The sequence below is a fragment of the Balaenoptera borealis genome (genome assembly GCF_965194805.1).
Source record: "Balaenoptera borealis genome assembly, chromosome: 3".
NCBI lineage: Eukaryota > Metazoa > Chordata > Mammalia > Artiodactyla > Balaenopteridae > Balaenoptera > Balaenoptera borealis.
In genome coordinates this window covers 45,885,440-45,903,261 of record NC_138866.1, presented here as the reverse complement: position 1 = coordinate 45,903,261, position 17,822 = coordinate 45,885,440, and the positions used below count along the sequence as shown (strand labels likewise).

The following is a 17,822-nucleotide window of genomic DNA, read 5'->3' as shown; positions in this document are numbered from 1 at the left end:
ATTTCAAACTTAAAGCTGCAAGCGTAGTATAAAGTACACCCATATATACTTTACCCAGACCTGCCTATTGTTAATATTTTGCTCTGTATGCTTTATCATTTGCTTTCTTACTCTTGCTCTTTTCAAAAGTATGTACATATGTGTATGTGTATGTATGTGTGTATGCTTATTTTTCTGAGCCATTTGAGAATACGTTACATACCTCATGGCCTTTTACCCCTGAACACCTCAGGATATATTTCCTAAGAATAGAAATACATATTCTCTCCTATAACTACAGTATAGCTATCAATTTCAATAAATTTAACCTATATTCAATACTTCACTCTTCTGCCCTAATTCCAATTTTGTCAGTTATTCCAAACTGTCATTTATAGCATTTCCCCCCTCCAGTACAGGATCCACTCTAGGACCACATAGGACGTCCTTCCATCCCTAATTTGTGATATGAATTTTGATCTCCAGTCAAAGTTTTTTCAACTTCTCCATTCTGTGTGTAGTGGCTATTTTTTTACTTTGCTATTAATAAGCAATTTGAGGGGATACATTTTTAGATGAGGCAAAAATGATGATTTTTCAACTTTAGCACTCCTTCCATGATTACCAGTAGGTAGTTGACATTCCATTATAGGCAAGAGCCCTCCCTTCTCCTCCATAGTTTTTGGTTTTATTTTTTAGTATTTATCTCTTTATTATCAGTATGTACTCACGGATTCCTTTTTCTTCAATGCTTTATAATTCACTTACTGTCTTTAACATTAGTGCTCAGATTATCTCTGATTTGACCACTGGAAATCCCTTCAAACTGACTTCTGTGTCCTAGTGATATACTCCATTGGGTTTTGGGTTTTGGGGGTTATTTTTAGCATTTTCATACTTTCTGACATAAAATATACCAGGTTCAACCATACCTACCCTGCCCCAGCCTTGGAATCAGCCATTTCTTCAAGGATCCCTGGTTCCTTTTATTGGGGAATGGCATTAGGGACCAAGATTTGGGTACTAAGTGTGCTTACTATTTCTAGGGTGTCATTAATTCTTGGCCTTTTCAGTGGACAAAGCTAGGATATATACATGTATGTATCCATAGAGAATATACACACACATAATTCTGAGTCCACACCAATGCCTCAAATTCAAATCCATCCCCACAGAGTTCTTTCTTGACTTCCTCATTCCACATTTGTACCTCTCTTATTCCACAGTGACAACTAATTATTGTTCCTACTAATATGAACTAATTTACTCATTAATCAATCCTATAATATACCTAAAAGAGTTTCAGAAGGGCTTCTCCCCAAAACAAACCTACTAGAAAGAGTTCAGGACTTGTTTGCTGTTCTCTCCATCTCCCCAGCCTGCCAAGACTGGATATGTTTAGTCCAATATACTGTGTTCATAAATTACTTCAATTGGTTATTTTTTCCCCCATTTATTTTGGTAATGTTATTCATTTGAAATACAGCTGGGTTCATTTGCTTCAGTTTTCATCCAGTTTCAGGATGCTTTTTTACCTTCCATCATTGCTGACTTTATTTCATTTTTTGAATAGGTAGAACAGTAACATGCTTACAAACCTCAAAACTGTATGAAAAGGCACACTCAGAAAAGTTTACACTGCGTTTTGCTCCTGTTTCTAAATGAACAGCATTCTTTTTCCTGTAATGAAATCATCAAATAATTTCATCCATCATCAACATGTGCAGGAAGGGGGAATATAATGATGTGTAAAGGGTTAAGGACAAGTCCCAGTTTTCAGGCTGAAGTGCCTGGTAGGATGAAGGTAAACCTCTGCAGGACACAACTCATGGGGGAAGAAGCAGGTTTGGACAGAAAGACAATGAATTCTGGTTTTGATATGTACTGTGTTCCTGCCCAGCTTATCTTCTGGAAAGCCAGAAGAAGCAGAACTAAATGAAAGGGGAAAGGGGAAACAACAGCAGCAGGCAATGTGTGAAGGGCCAATGAAAGCTGCACAGCAATGAACCTTGAAACCGTCTTGAAATTACCTGTCTTTATTGACTGTCCCATTACCATAGCCATAAACACACCATCTCCCTGAAGTCTGGGTCCTCCCCTCAATCAGCCCCTAGGTAGGTCCTCTGCAGGGGCACATGGCTTAGTGGCTCTGGAATCAGACACATCTTACACAAATTCTAGCTCCACCACTTCCTAGCTGGGTGAACTTACACAAATCTTCTCATCCTTCTAAGCTTCAGTTCCTTTCCTGTAAGGCGGAGAGAGTGACACATCACCTACCTTGCGGTGTCGTTGTGGAGACTATGGGATAATATAAGGCAAGTGCCCAGCACGATGCCTGATTCAAAGAAGGCATTTTCTCTTTATTCCATTAATCCCAGGTAATCAAGATTCCAACTCCCTCACACTCTAATATAAGCTATACAATACTCTACTGCTATGGCTCTCAACTTTGGCCACACATAAAAATCACCTGGGGAGCTTTTAAAAAATACCAAGACTCAAACCTCACGCCCCAGAGAGTCAGATTTAATCAGTCTGGGGTGGAATTCAGCATCGGAGGTTTTTTTTTTTTTTTTTTTAAAAAAAAAGCTCCAAGGTGATTTTAAGCAGAGTTCAGCACCACTGCTTTCCTCACACACTAAATCTGAAGAAGGGCTCTCCTAGGTTGTACTCCCTCTTGACCCTTCTGACAGCACTTCAGAAGAGAAATAGATGGCTTAAATTGTTCTCTTTTTATCCCAAACATCCAAAGCATATAGCAATATGTTATTCTCCAGGAACCTCTTTTCTGAGAAACATAAATACCACCTTCCCCACAGGAAGAAAGGAATGTGCCTCCCCACCCAAAAGAAACCTGCTCCTTTCTCACCCACCCAGGCAGGCTAGAAAGCAAAACACAATCGGAGCTTGGTCAGCGCAAACTCAGCCCCGAGGAGACGAGCCAGGAAGGGGCAGGTCTCTCCACGGGCCCAGGCCAAGCAGTCCCAACCAGCTGAGGGACGCAGAGGCTGGGGGCTCCCAGAGGGCGATGCCATTTCCGCTTATCACACAAATCATGTCTAATGGGTGCCGGCGCTCTCAGGAAGCGCATGAGCCGCTACACTGCACTTATGCCAGCCATCGCGACCAAACCGATGTGTACACAGGCTGGAAGTCAATTTCTCAGCCAACTCAGGGTTACTTTGAAAACTCTCGCCTGCAGGAGGAAAGGGAATCAGTCACCACCAGCAAAGGTAGAATGCTAACGGGTGGCTGAAGCCCGTGTGATCCTCTAAGGTGGATGGATACCTGAGAGGAGGTGGGTAGAAGCCTATTGCCTATCACCAGTTGCTTCCTTCAAAACAGGAAAGCGAAACCTTTCTGAGAACAGGAAGCAGCTTTATGATCAATTTTTTTTTTTTTTTGGCAAATAAAAATCTTTATCTAAGATGTTTGATTCCCATTGTTTACCAGTTTAGGAGTATTTTGATAAGAGTACGTGTTCCCTGGGGCCTGGAATCCCAAAATTCTATCTAGTAATGAAGCTTGCTGCCTTAGGTCACCCAGCTGCCCTCCAAGGACCCTGAAGCCTAGAGATCTTCAGTGTAAAATGGGCTGATTCGTCGCCAAAGGTGCTGGGCAGAGCGCCTAAAAGGACAGTGTTTAGAATGTAGGTCCCGACACTGTCCTTTGTTTTGAGCTATACTTCTTTACAACATTGAGCCTGGGCAGCCCAGCCCCACAGCGTCTGGCCATTCTTGATGTGCTCAGGCAGCCCAGTCTGAATGTATCTTCACAAAAGCAGGGGCCCAGTGACCAGATGTCCAGTGCAGACGGAGCCTTCGGACACCCACCCAGTCGGAGCCATGACTCTTACACCTGTGCAACCTCTGACAGCCAGGGACTCAGACTCCTTGGCAATCCAAAGACAGCCAGAGCAACTCTTCCACCTCAACCCCTCCCTCTATTCTGCACCTCTTCTTCTGAACCCTGCGTGGAGTGGTACGAAACTGTAACCTTTGGCTAAAGAACATCTCTTCTATTCCCATCAGGTGTCAGAAAGACCCCAGGGTACTAAATGAAGAATGAGAAAGCAAGAAGTAAATGGAAAGAAAAACAGGAGACTAAAGGTTAGGCCATCAATATGAACAAGAAATTAAAACCCTTCTGCAAACCTACCCTTATTTATCACTTGTCTCTAATTTGCTTTAAGATCCTTCAGCCCGTGCAAAGGGACATTGAGTGTGTACCTCGGTTTAAGCTGTAAGTCTGGGGTTGAGCTGCCCAAGCTCAGAAAACATTTAACATAAGTATGCACAGACCTGCAGCGGTCAGCTAGAGTTCTCTTCAGGAAGCCCATAATCCAGAGGCAGCTACTACAAATGCTTCAAATCCATATCTCAGTCAAACTCAAGGCTTGCAAATTAATACGCTCAATGTCAGAAGCAGGCCCTCGTTGCTTTTTAAAATGAATGTAGTGGCTTGTTTACAAGGATAACGACTTAGAAATTGGTTCTCATTGGTAAAATTAGAAGTATTCAGTATATGTGTATATTGATGACAAATATGTAATAGACCCTCCCCCCCAGTAACCTTACAATGAATTAGGTATAAGATTCCAGGTCCAGCCCACACCCAAGGGGAGGAGACAACACATGGGTGTGAATACAAGGAGGGGCATCATTGAGGTCCATCTCAAAGGCTGGGTGCCTTCTCTTTCCAGCTGTGGGTCATGAAGGATTTCAGATTCCAGATGCCAGTTATAAGGGTTATAAAGAAATCTTGCCATTTGCCTCAAATAACCTTTCACGTACGATGGTGGGCAGAGTGCCTGCCACGGAACATCACCCAATCCTGAGCTTGTTGGTCAGCTCCCTTTTCTGCAGAATGTTCCTCTCTTCTCCTCCAACATAAATGAACCAAGCCTGTGTCCTGGATCCTCAAAGTATCGAGTATATTTGGCAAACACATTTGAGCTGAGGTATTTGTGTAAATGAGGCTTACAGCGTTATGCTTCATAGGAGACACTTTGGGATTTGAACTGAAGCCTCTGGTGATAGCACCTCCCAGGGAAGCTGTTTGGAAGAAACTTTGGAATGCAGAACTTTCAGGCTGAAAGGGACCTGAGAGATGGGAGAGTCCAATACTCTCGCTTTACAGCAGAGAAGAAAACTGAGGCCCGGGGGGGTACACGACCACAGACCTTCCCAAGTTGACATAGCCAGATTTGCAGGGATCTTTACAATCAATTTGCCTCATTCTCTCTCTCAAATGAATAAAAGGGAAACTTTTTTGTCACTCCAAAAATGGATCTCTCTGAGGCAGTGTTAGAAGCAGAGGGGGAAGAACTGTCAGTGGCAGAGCCAGGGCTTAGTGCTAATTATACGTTTGTTGCTTTCTCTTTCAACACCTAGAGCCTCTCAGCCTATTCTGGTAGTTCCAAAGACTACGCCCCCCAACTCTTCTCCATTCTCCCCCTTCACCCACCCTTGCATCCACCCCTCTCCCCTCAGTCCCCAGCAATGCAAAGGAAGAGGTCACCACCGCACCTACCCTAAAGACGGCTGTCCTCCGAGGATAACATCCAGGGCCGAGAGTGAGATCCGAGCATCAGAGCTGGGGTGTCTGGGCCTCCGGACGGGCTTCACGAGACCCTGTGAACCAGACTGCCCTTGGAAGGCAGGATTCCCCCTTTGACTTCATCTCTGTGCAAATGTCATCATTATCTGACGTTTGGGCAAAACACAGATATACTCCTGTTACACAAGCTGATTAAGCAACTTCATCATCAGAAAAAAGCAAATCTCCAAGAGAGCCCAGCTCACAGTTCATCGGCATGTAGCTCCCTGCACTCAACACAGCTGTTAAGAACCCAGTTCTGGGGCTGTACTCTGAAAACCAAGACTTCTTGGTCCGTCTCACCGGGGCCAAGGGAAGCACAGCTACCTTTAGAGACAAAGGAGTCACCCAGTTTCAAAGGTTTCTTGATATTGTGCTGTTTTTTGGATTTGAGTTGCATAATATGATGTTTTTTGAGCCTTCAAAAAAGGGAGCAAAATCCAGGCTTTATGGATAGGACAGAGTCTCTGTGTGAATGCACATTTCATGTTCACCACTTGCAATCTTCTAATGGAAAATGACTTCAACAGGCCTTTTATGTGGCTTAAACCAGCTCTCCAACCCTTGACACTTTTGCCCTCCTAACAAGTTTGACTAGAAGGTGCGTGGGACTGAAAGAGATTCCACCTGGGCTGGAGTTAGGGCGACTTGCATTGCTGCCACCACAGATCTGCCCCTCTTTGCAGGTCTGGGTCCCTGCCCCGTCATACTTCCTGGAAGATGTTTGGCAGACCTGGACTCAGTCAGCCTGTACTGGTTAACGGTGCCTTCTAATTTCCCTTTCTGGTACCCCAACAAGATGAGGTGTTTCCTGCCTTGCCACAAGCCATGCCCCTAGGTCAAACATCTCCTACTCACGTTTTACTCATCAAAGACCAAGAGAAGAGGACCAGGCACCATTTACACAGAGAGGACCTCAAAGATCCAGCTGAACTGGGCCTAATGAAGGGCTCCAGGGGCTGTGGAACAGAGGAAATGCTCCTTACAGGGAGGTTCCACATCATCCTGAATCTGGGCTGCTCTCCACAGCAACAAGGAGGACCCGGAGCTTGCACATGCGCCTTTAAGCCAGATGGCATGCGCAGGCGTGAGGCTCCCCTCCTCAAGCTCTGACACCATGGTTTAGATAATAAAAATCTGTGATAATAGAAATTTCCCTAGGGGGGCTTTTTAAATTCCCTGGCACTCTTACATAATAGCTTACCTGTCCCACAGGAAAACCATGACCCATTCTTCATTTATTCAACAACTGTATTGAGTGCCTGCTCTCTCCCAGACAGAAGAAAATGCCGAGTTTTACTTTATTATTTTACTGGTGGAAAAACCACAATGCAGACCAGTCCAGGCAGCAATCTATGACCATAGCGGTGCAGAAATATTAACATGCTCCCCTTTTGTGTAAACTTTTCACTGAAGCTCAATGTACAGATACAAAGGGCACAAATCCTAAGTATGCCACTCAATGAACTTACACAAACTCAATAATCCCATGCAACCAACAGCCAGATCAAGAAACAGCACATCATCAGCACCCCAGAAACTTACTTTGCATGTCCCACCAGTCACTGCCCTTCATCAAAAGTATCCACTGTGGGCTTCCCTGGTGGCACAGTGGTTGAGAGTCTGCCTGCCAATGCAGGGGACACGGGTTCGGGCCCTGGTTTTGGAAGATCCCACATGCCGCGGAGCAACTAGGCCTGTGAGCCACAACTACTGAGCCTGCGCATCTGGAGCCTGTGCCCCGCAACAAGAGAGGCTGCGACAGTGAGAGGCCCGTGCACCGCGATGAAGAGTGGCCCCCGCTCGCCGCAGCTAGAGAAAGCCCTCACACAGAAACAAAGACCCAACACAGCCAAAAATAAATAAATAAATTTTTTAAAAAAAAATGTGTAATTGATTTAAAAAAAAAAGTATCCACTGTCCTGCCTTCTAACATCATAAATAAGTTTTGCCTGTTTTGAACATCATATAAGTAGAATCAGTGTGGGTACTTTTTTACATCTGGCTTCCTGTGCTAATATTTTGTTTGTGAGAGTCAGTCTTGTTGTTCTGTGTATTTATGGTTTGTTCATCCTCATTGCTATACATTCCATTGTGTGATTATATTATACCACCATGACTTTATTCTTCTTACTGTTGATGGGCATTTGAGTTGTGTCCAGCATTACATATAATGTAGCCATAGACATTCTTTTATGTGTCTTCTGGTCAACATGTATATGATTTCTCTTGTCCATATACCTAGGAGAGGTGATATGTTCTCTTAAATAATAAAGATCTGAAAAAGCTTTGAGAGCTACATTTTATTTTATTTTTTTTTAACATCTTTATTGGAGTAAAATTGCTTTACAATGGTGTGTTAGTTTCTGCTTTATAACAAAGCGAATCAGTTATACATATACATATGTTCCCATATCTCTTCCCTCTTGCGGAGGGCTACGTTTTAAATCAGATTCTTGCTGCTGGCAGTACAGATGGCTCCACCTTGATCCAACCAGTTTCTTCTCATCTCTTCCTTTCTAAGTTGGTACCAAGATTTAGTGCTGATACCTGGAGCAAGTTTGGGTGGTGACTTCTATCCTGACAGGGAAAGCCACTCAAGATTCAGGCCGTGGCCAAGGTTGTTGAGCTGGTCGGTAGCAGGCAGCCTGGGAAGTAACCACAACATGCCCTGGGGCAGGCTGACAGGTCTGCACAGGAGACCAAGAAGCCTTTCAGTGGGAGCTTCTGTAATCACCGCCACTGCACTCCTGGCTCTGTCTCCATGGCTGCCTGCTCCTTCTCACTTCAGACTCTTTTTGTGCCAGTGAATTTCTGGCTTGCTCTGGAAAGGCTGCCAGTGCCTTGTCATGAGCCCCAGAGACCAACCACTGGCATCCTAAGTGCACCACCGCTGCTTGGATGGCAGGATTCACCTGATGCCAATGTGCCCAACACTGACCTGGCATGTTCCAAAGAGTAAGGTAGACTTGGTCACTCTGCCAGTACTCAAGCTAACTCCCCACGCACCCCACCCCCAGCAATACCCAGTAAGGTTTGGGACTTCCTGCAAAGAACTGGCCAGAACTTGCAGTAAATGAGTTCTCCCAAAGTCCCAGCTTCTGGACAGGTGTTTCCACTTATGTTGTCTCATCAATAGTCCCATCCACTCCCTCCACCTCAGTGTGGTAGGCATGGTTCTATTCTAAGTTCTGTTCTATTGCAGGTTGTTATAGGTTACACATGTGCCCACTGTCATAAAGCTAACACATGGTAGAGCAAGGATAGCAAACAAGATCCAAACCTAGCTGCTTTTCGAGTACAACTGGAATCTCAAACATTTTAATATTAGCCTAAATAAAAGATCATCCAAAAATCAACAAGGGTAGTTAGTGGAAAGAACATGGAAATAAGAATTGGGAGATCTGGGTATAGTTCCATTCCAGTTTACTACCACCTAATTTGGTTATCCAGGGAAGGTCACTTAAGCTTTCAGAATAACAGTGTCTTTAACTGAAAATGAAAGAGTCATGCATTCCCCACAGACCACACCTCCATGAGAGCGGGGACCATGTCCTTTTCTCCTGACTGTAGTGTTCCCAGCACCAACCATAGTGTCCGGCCAATAACAGGTACTCAATGCATGTGGAATGAATGGAAGAATAAATTCATGGGAATCCACATCAGACTCTCTTAACAAACTCTCTCTCTTACACATCAGACTCTCTCAAAATGCCCATGCCAAGGCCCCACCCCATAAATGCTGGTTTTCTTTTAAAGGGAAAAAAAACCTCTCTAGGTAGTTCTGATTTAGACCCATAGTATGACGTCACAACTCTAAAATTCTATTATTCTGTTAAATCAGCTGTATAAATAATCCCTAAGTTCAACATGAATTTATTTATTCAATTTTATACAGTTCCCTCCTAATTAGGACAAGTAGGCCATACGTTCTCTCGATTCCTCTAAACCCCTGAGAAGTCTAACTTCTTTCCCTGTCTGCAATTAATGAGTCCCCATCTTTCCCCTGCACTGCTACATTTTTCTCCCACTTGCTTTTAAGAGTCTGTTTTTTTCCTTGAATTACACCAGTTGGATTGAGACCATCAAATCTATGAAGATATAATAGCTGCATAAATTAGAAACCAAGTAATTTCTTATTTGGATAGAATTCCTACGTGCTGGTTCACAAGTGTTTTCCCTTTTTCTCTTATCTTCATCTAAAGTTCAGTTAGAGGGAGTGACTGGGAAATTTGTCTTTACTCAGCACTCAGTAGGTGCTTCACATAAAAAAGAGGAAAAAGGAAGAAATACTAAATCAAATCAACCTGGCAAATCACTCAAATGATCCAGCAGCCTACACATAGGTACTGCTGGTCTGTTTTTGTCTTAGGAGGGGTAAAGCTAGCTAATACTGGTTTTCTTTAGGATTTTCCCAATATAGGCATTACCCTACCCAAATACTGTTTGCTAGGCTGCAGTGAAGCCATACTTACTTTAAATACAGGCTTCTTTAAACATCCACTGAAGGGTTTTTTTTTTTACTTAGATACATTTATGTATTGTAGCATGATTGCCATTTTAGCGATACTTATTACATTGCATAATTATAGCACAATATTGTCTATATTCATTATACTGTGCAATTGACCTCTGTGGCTTATTTACTACTCGTTGCAAGTTTGTACCTTAAACATCTATCTTATCACTCCATCCCCATCCCCTGAGAACCACTATTTACATCCACTGAAGTGTTTCAGAGCTGCAGCTTAAGAAACTTCCATCTTCTGCTTACCTGAAAAACGTTGGCCATCCCTGCTACTATGGGGGCCTGCAATCCTGAGCCTTGCACTGTGTCTTCTACACACCCGTGGTCAATTGCCCTGATCAAGAAGTCTAGGCCAATAGCAGGCTACTCAGTTTTCTCCCGCACCCCCTCGAGTCCCTGGGCCCTCTGTTGCTTTTCCACCTGGGTGCTATTAAAAAAGCGAAGAGGGCAAGAGGAAGAAAGTGTTTGCTGGCTCCTTTGCCAACTGGGTCCTTCCTTCCAAGGCCGCATGGCTCTGGTTTCTTTGTTTCCTCTTATGTTTAATTTTCTTTGGCCCAGGCTTTCCTCAATGGTTTTCCTTTCGCATTTTATCACCATAAATTAATTAAAATGTTTCTGGTGCTGAGTTCACATCTGATCATCTTGGCAGGATCCCCTTACACAGATGGCGAGTAGATAAAGAGCGATCCAAGCATCCAAGAACAAGAAGAACAGCCCACATAGGGAGTCGGCCTGAGAGAGGGCGAGAGGAAAGGAGGGTCCAAGGAGAAATAAACTGCCACCAGCCTGCACAGGAAAGTTGGAACTGGGGGGTTGGGGGCTCAGGGGGAATGTCTTGGGACTCTTTGTATTTCTCACTCCTTCCCCAAACTCCCCAGAGAAGAGCTTGAAACCAATTAGAGGAAGAACTAGAAGCAGTTTTTCTACGTTCCTCTTCACCCTGCAAATTTGGGTGGCTCAGGTGGGCGACACAGCTGTTGGGAGATGGAAGCGCTTCGGAGGTAAAATGTGGCTAGAGGGAAGGGAAGAAGCAATGATCTCCCTTGACCGAGAATCCAGGACGCATGGGGTCAGACCCATACTATGCTACAGCCTAGGAATATAACAAACAAGACAGACATGGGCCCTCTCCTCTTGGTGTGAATAATCCAGTAGGGGAGACAGACACGAAAAGATCAGCTATATGAGGCAGTAAAGAGACCACAGACTTGGAACTTGAAATACGTTTTTGTCATTGGTAAGAAGTACGTTGCACAGACGGGACAAGTATGTTCACCGCCCAGAGACTGGACCCACCGCTCCCAGTGCCGGCTGCCTCGAAACTACTCCAGAGGGGCCTAAGCACCTCTCAGAGGAAGGCCATGGAGTCGTGACGCTCAGGTGGAAAAGAGGAAACTTTGTGATGCTCAGCAAGGGAAGGAGAGACAGATGTACGGTCATAAGTAAACTTCCAGAAGGCTATTCGAAAGGAGAGCTGAAAACCTACTGAGGCTTTAACCTTTCTTTCTCCAAAACTACTGGCACATAACGCTGTCTTATTATACAGGGAATGCTCTCTTCATCAAAACTAACAAGCAAATAATTAGTTTGTGAAAAGTGCCTCAGACGAAATAAACAGGATACTGGGCCAAAGAATAATAGAGGCAATCCAGACAGACCTCCCTGAGTGGTGACATTTAAACGGGAAGACAGGACGGATCCCAGGGGCCTCAAATTAAAACAGAGCATCAGAACTAATACTGTGCAACCCGCCGAAATCAGGCACAGACCACGACGTGCAAAAGCCCCACTCCGGGCATCCGGAGAGAATAAGCAAAATCTGGAGCCGTTGCACTTCCAGAGCCCCATCTCCGAAGATGGCCGAGGCTAAGATCCGGCCATTGTTTCTGGCAGCTGGACAATGCGTTCATTGAAAATCAGTTATGTCTGTTGTCTCCTGGAGCAAAGTGAGAAGGGCTTTCCAGTTGCTTCCATCCTCCACTCAGGGGAGGAAGGAAATGTGGCATATATCATTTGCTCCAATCTTTGGCCTCCATGTGTGCCAAGCTCCGTGTGGACACAAACAAAGGCTTTATTTACTGTTGCTTACAAGGCCTATTTGTAAGGAGAAGAAAATCTCTCAAAAGCCCCATACATTCCATCTCCAACTCTACCTCTGACACTTCTGGTCTTCCAGGCATCACTGGTTCATTTTCTCCTGACCACCTCGAAAGTTCTTTAGCATTGGCACACATGCATTCATGTTATCATAATGCTTCTCTGCCCACCTTCTCCTGCTGTCTCTAGTTACTGCGGGTCCAGTTCCTCCAACTACCTCTGACATGATGACCCTACACTCCTTAGGAATAAGAACTGAGTTGTGTACTGATTTTTTTCTAGGCACTTAGTAGGCGCTTGATAAACACAATAAATTGAATTTTAAAGTTACAACAAATAAATATCTCATTTCCAAATTGTTAAGTATCAACCATGAAAGCATGATTTTTTTTTTTTACCATCCCCGAATTTTATCTTGCAGATGTATTTTAGAAATCTTCAAAGAAAGAGGGAGGGAGAGAGAGTGAGGAGGAAAGCACTTAAAGCTGCTTTTTTTTAAACTAATATTTTCCTTATTATTCTAATGTGATAAGCAAAGTCTATCAGTGGTAAATATAAATAATTTACAGATGCATAGATATTTTGTACCTACACACACATACTAATTTCTCTGAAAAACCTTTCTGTATGAATTGTTTTTCAAGAGTATGATGTGATATATTCTGAGAAGAGAACAAAAAATATTTTAAAAATTTACTGTTGCCAAGCATTCCTTGTTTTTCTGTTCTTTGTTTCAGTTCCTAGAGTCCTGTGCCCTGCTCTCCCAGCATCACTAAATTCAGAGAAGCACAAGGCAGATTAGACCATGAAGCAATCCATTAGAGAGCTCTGAGGGCCTGAAAACCTCAAAGATACAGGGTCAAGGGAGTGCTATTATTTTTATATTAGTTTACATTTGTCTCCGATTTTGAAACAACTCTTAATGTTTTTGTCTTGTCCTTGCACTTGCACTTGGTCTCGCGTGGGGCCCGGCTACAGTTACAAAGCAGAGCCCGAGGGAGTTCTCGGTCAGAGACTCAGGGCCTGAGAAAAGGCCGGGTCTGGGAATCACTTGTCCGGTGACTCTGCCTTGGAGGGTGGATGGCAACCCTGGGGAGATTGGACTCCCACCTCTGATGTGTGGGCTTAAGGAGCTCCTTTAAACAGCCTGGAGCTCTGCCTGTGCTTGTTAAAGGATGCTTTGCAGATATGGCTGATACCGTGCCTCCCCTCCCAATCGGGATGCTGAGTTATGTACCTTTCCTGATCACCAGCCTCAGACACTCTCTCTTTGGGGTTTAGCACCTTCTCTCCCATATTTCCCATTTTTTTGTATTTGAGGTTTTGGGAAGTGAGATAACAGTCAGGCAGGAAACGATCTAGTTGAAAATAATTTAAATAAAAGCAAACTTAGTGTAAAATAATTAGACGTGCTGTTTCATTCAAGCATCACAAGAATCCCACAAGGTAAGCAATTAGTATTCTGTTTCGGAAATTAGCAAAAGAAGGCACATAAAAGTCCATTATCTTGCTGTTAGTCCCCGGGACTATTTACAGGTAAAGCTTTGAACCCAGGCCATCCAACTCCAAAGCTATCAAGATCTCCACCATGACACATGGCCTGTTGCTTGAAGACTGTACACACAAACACAGCTCCAGTTTTCCAAAGGCAGGAAAGCTGGCACTGAAGCAAAACAGTCTGTGGGCACGTCTACATAACCCAGGCCTTCAATTCTACTCCACATCACTCTCCTCCTGCAGGACATAGGCCCATGCCTTGTCTAATTGGACTCCATCTCAAATGCACAGCTGAACTTCAAGACATTTCAGACAACTCAACATTAAATGTCTTACCCAGGATAAGAATATTGAGCAACCACGCTTAGGCAAAGAAACTTTACCGGGTAGTCTTTTTAATGTTGCTATAAATCCAGAGGCCATAATCAACTGCAGGTAAATTCTGCCTTAAGCCTCTACTGGTTCCTGACGCTGAGCTAAGACAGAAAACTGTCTTGTCACAGTTTAGATAGAATAGTAGGCATCTCTATTTCATACAAACAAAATTCTCTTCAGACGCAGTCCCCACCTGATGATATCAGATACATGCCAGGAACCAGCCAGCTACTATTTCCCCTTAAAAAAAAGTGCCAGAATTCCCTGGTGGCACAGTGGTTAATAATCCACCTGCCAATGCAGGGGACACAGGTTCAAGCCCTGGTCCAGGAAGATCCCACATGCCGCAGAGCAACTAAGCCTGTGCGCCACAACTACTGAGCCCGCGAGCCACAACTACTGTAGCCTGTGCACCTAGAGCCCGTGCTCTGCAACAAGAGAAGCCACTGCAATGAGAAGCCCGCGCACCGCAATGAAGAGTAGCCCCCGCTCACTGCAACTAGAGAAAGCCCCCTTGCAGCAACGAAGACCCAACGCAGCCAAAAATAAAAAATAAATAAATTTATTAAAAAAAAAAAAAGCTTCAAGTGTCCTTATTGGGCAGATGGAGATGAGAGGGCTGGAAAACCAAACTACGAGCTCACATCTGGAAGCCAGGCCACTGAGCCAGTTCAGCTCAGATCACTTGTCAACGGGTCATAGTCTGTGAGATCAGAAACAATGCCTTTCCACCAGAGCATTTTTCTCAGGGCCAGTTCTCATGACAGTCCAAAGATGTTGGAGTCAGGTTTGCAGTTGTGGTTAGAAGGAGACATATTAAAGCCACCCATCCCCACTTCTCAGGGTCATGTCCTAGAAAGACGGGCCGGCGTTTGGGCTGTGTGCACTGATAAATGTTAGTGACACCCCGCTTTGACTGCTGAGTGCAGCGGCCACCCCAGCAGGGGAGAGGTGAGATGGGAAAGCTTCTGCTCTTTGCAGTGGGCTGAAACAGCCCTGGCTCCCCACAACACGTAACTTTTGTCCCTGTTCCTCCCCAAAGAAAGGACAGGCCGCAGAACACTGGATATCCCACTGAACTAGAGTTGTGTAAGATCCTGCCTCTCACTCTGCATCCACAGTGACCTGGGAACTGGGCACAAAGCCACTTGAAGGGGTAAAGGAAAATACCTCCCCTCCACTCCCCATAAAACTGCTTATAAAGAAAACAGAAGTAATTATGGGGAAAAAAAATGCTTAAAAACCTAGAGGGCTCTGTTAAATGAACCTCACATGGATTCTAGTTTAAGTTTCCAAGACTCGGGCAAGAAATATTCATGTTGAAAGCCTTCCTTATCCAAGATACTTGGAAAAGCCAGCATGATTATCCAGAAGTCCAAACAAGCTCATCTAGTAACTAGTGGCTTCTCTTTCTTTTTAATTTATTGCAAAAACTGCATTAAAATAGCAACAAAGGAAATTAGGAGAAGGAAAAGTTCCCTTATCAACACTGCAAACCATGAACTTGCTTTTCAATCTCATCTTTCCCCTTCTATACCTTGTTTATGGGCCAACATGATTTTTACACAGTAAATAAACGTCTCTCTAATATCACTGTTAAAAAATATTTTCTAAGGAACTTTGAAGGTATTAAAATCCCACAGTGATCTGTCTAGCCACACGCTGAGCCACATCCTCCCAAGTTAGATCGATACTAAGCCAGTCATTTCTCAGGGCTAAAGATTCCTTATCTGTGCTAAAGCAAGCCACCTTTAAGTAGGTATGAATAGCACCCAAAACACCGATAAGATAGAACTGGACCATAAGCTGCCAACATACAGTGTGCGCCAGCCTCACTGGATATCTTCCATTTGTCCCTCCAGATCCACTCTCTACCCTTCTACACTCTGCTCTGTGCCCAGAAAGGCTGACCCACATGGTCCTTATCTTGGGCTCCCTGTCTTCTAGCTTCTAGTTGGGGTCAGCCAATGGGGGGGGGGGGCACCGGCAGGAGATCAGAGGCCAAGAGGAGAGTGAAATCAAGGTATTTATTTTCCCAGATCCTTTCCCACTGGTCTCCAGGCCATGGCTTCCCTCGTGCAGCCTCTACTACAGCTACAACTACAGCTCCCAGGGCTTGGCAACTGCTCCCTCCTCTTGCTCCTGCAGCCTAAAGGTGGTAGGATTTCCCACTAGTCCTGGTTTCCCTGGACTGTACCCAGACCTCTGTGATTATGCTCTTCTCTTGGCCCTCTTGAGTGTGCCCCTGGGACCCTGACTCATACACCGGGCAACGTAGGAAGTGACCAGCTGAAGCCCTGTGTCTAAAACCAATGGGGAGAAAATGCAGCATCCTATAGTCCTACAGCAGAAGAACTTCAGGAAAAAATCAGTGAAACAGATGGAAGTCAACACAGTCTTGTGGAGGGCCTACCACCTAAGAACAGTGCTTTGCCCTGAATCTCAAGGCCACCCTGAGATGCCTTGGGCCACACCTCCGTTGAGGCATGGACTGTCAGATACCTTCGTGTTCCACCTCAGATCCTCTCAGCCCACCTTTGACTCCAGCCATTGCCATGGCAACCAGCTGCACCCAGGTGCGCCCAGTAGCAACCTTGCCTCAGCTGCACCCAGGATCACTCCTGTTCTGCCCAGCACGTCTCTGCCACAGTGGTGGCGCAAAACACATTGGCACTCACATATGCAGAAACGTGGAAGGGTGAGGAAGTTAATCTCATGGGACAACCCTTGGCCTATGGAGCAGGGGAGGCAGTAGACAAATGCTCCTGTCTTCTGTCCCTTGGGTGAATAATTCTGGGGTGCATTTTACATGGCTCCTCTGAGGATTCCCAGTGGGATTGAGCCCCAGTTGCCCACAGTGGTAACCATCTTAATACGCACCCTTGCCTTGGCTTTCCTCTCTTCCTGTCTCACTATTCCCAACCCTCCCTACACACACACACACACACACACACACACACTCCTATCCCTTAGGACACTTCATGACATAAACTACCTTCACGTAAGCTCTTCTTGTTGGCTCTGCTTTCTAAAGAAAACCCAAGCTAAGCTAGGCAGTGAGATCTCCTTGCTGCTCCATAACAGAAGAAAAGCTCAGAAATGGGAGACAAACAATGAGGAAAATGCCTCCTTACGCCTGTTTGAAATTCACCCCCAGGTGCTCAGTGGCCTGACCAGCAAGCCCCAGGATCTTCAAACTATCCCAACCACATAAAAATGTTCCAAGGCAGAACCACACTCTTTACCAGCTACAGGGTATCTGAGTTTTAGGTGACTCAGTAGTTTACGTTAGTCCCATATCTGCTGTCAGTGGGGAGAATAAACCAAGAGCAGATATCCTAGAAATTCCATCGACCCAGCTCCCCTACATGGAGGCAAAGTACTCTCATCCCCCCAGATCTTTCGGAAATGCATAAAACGTGATTTCTACAATTTGTCTTCAGACTGCTCTACTTGCCTGACACAGAAAGAATCATTCCCTCACACACTGAGATTTTTTTAAAAGTATCTGTTCAGCCTATTTCCACAACTTCTCTCCAGTACAAATAATCTTTTTTTAAAAAACTGCTTTCCTCTTCCAAAAAGTCAAGAAATGAGTCCTCTAGTAGCCTTTCGGGTATGAAAGAAGATACACTGGTTTCATATATCATGAGTCCAGAGCGGTGGGGAAAGAGGAGAGATCACATGATGGAAACAGGTGAATTTGGGGGAGTAAAACAAGTAGAGGGGAAGAGCAGGAAAATGC

The 17,822-nt window shown here is 44.7% G+C and overlaps 1 long non-coding RNA gene across 1 annotated transcript in view; it reads left to right on the top strand.

Annotated features, from left to right (window-relative positions):
- Nucleotides 1–14,638, top strand: part of LOC309626241 — a 182,023-nt gene extending 167,385 nt beyond the window's left edge. Inside the window, exon 2 of the long non-coding RNA XR_014243063.1 lies at nt 9,306–14,638. This is a non-coding gene — a long non-coding RNA (uncharacterized lncRNA). The remainder of the gene's footprint in view (nt 1–9,305) is intronic.
- Nucleotides 14,639–17,822: the final 3,184 nt, after the last annotated feature.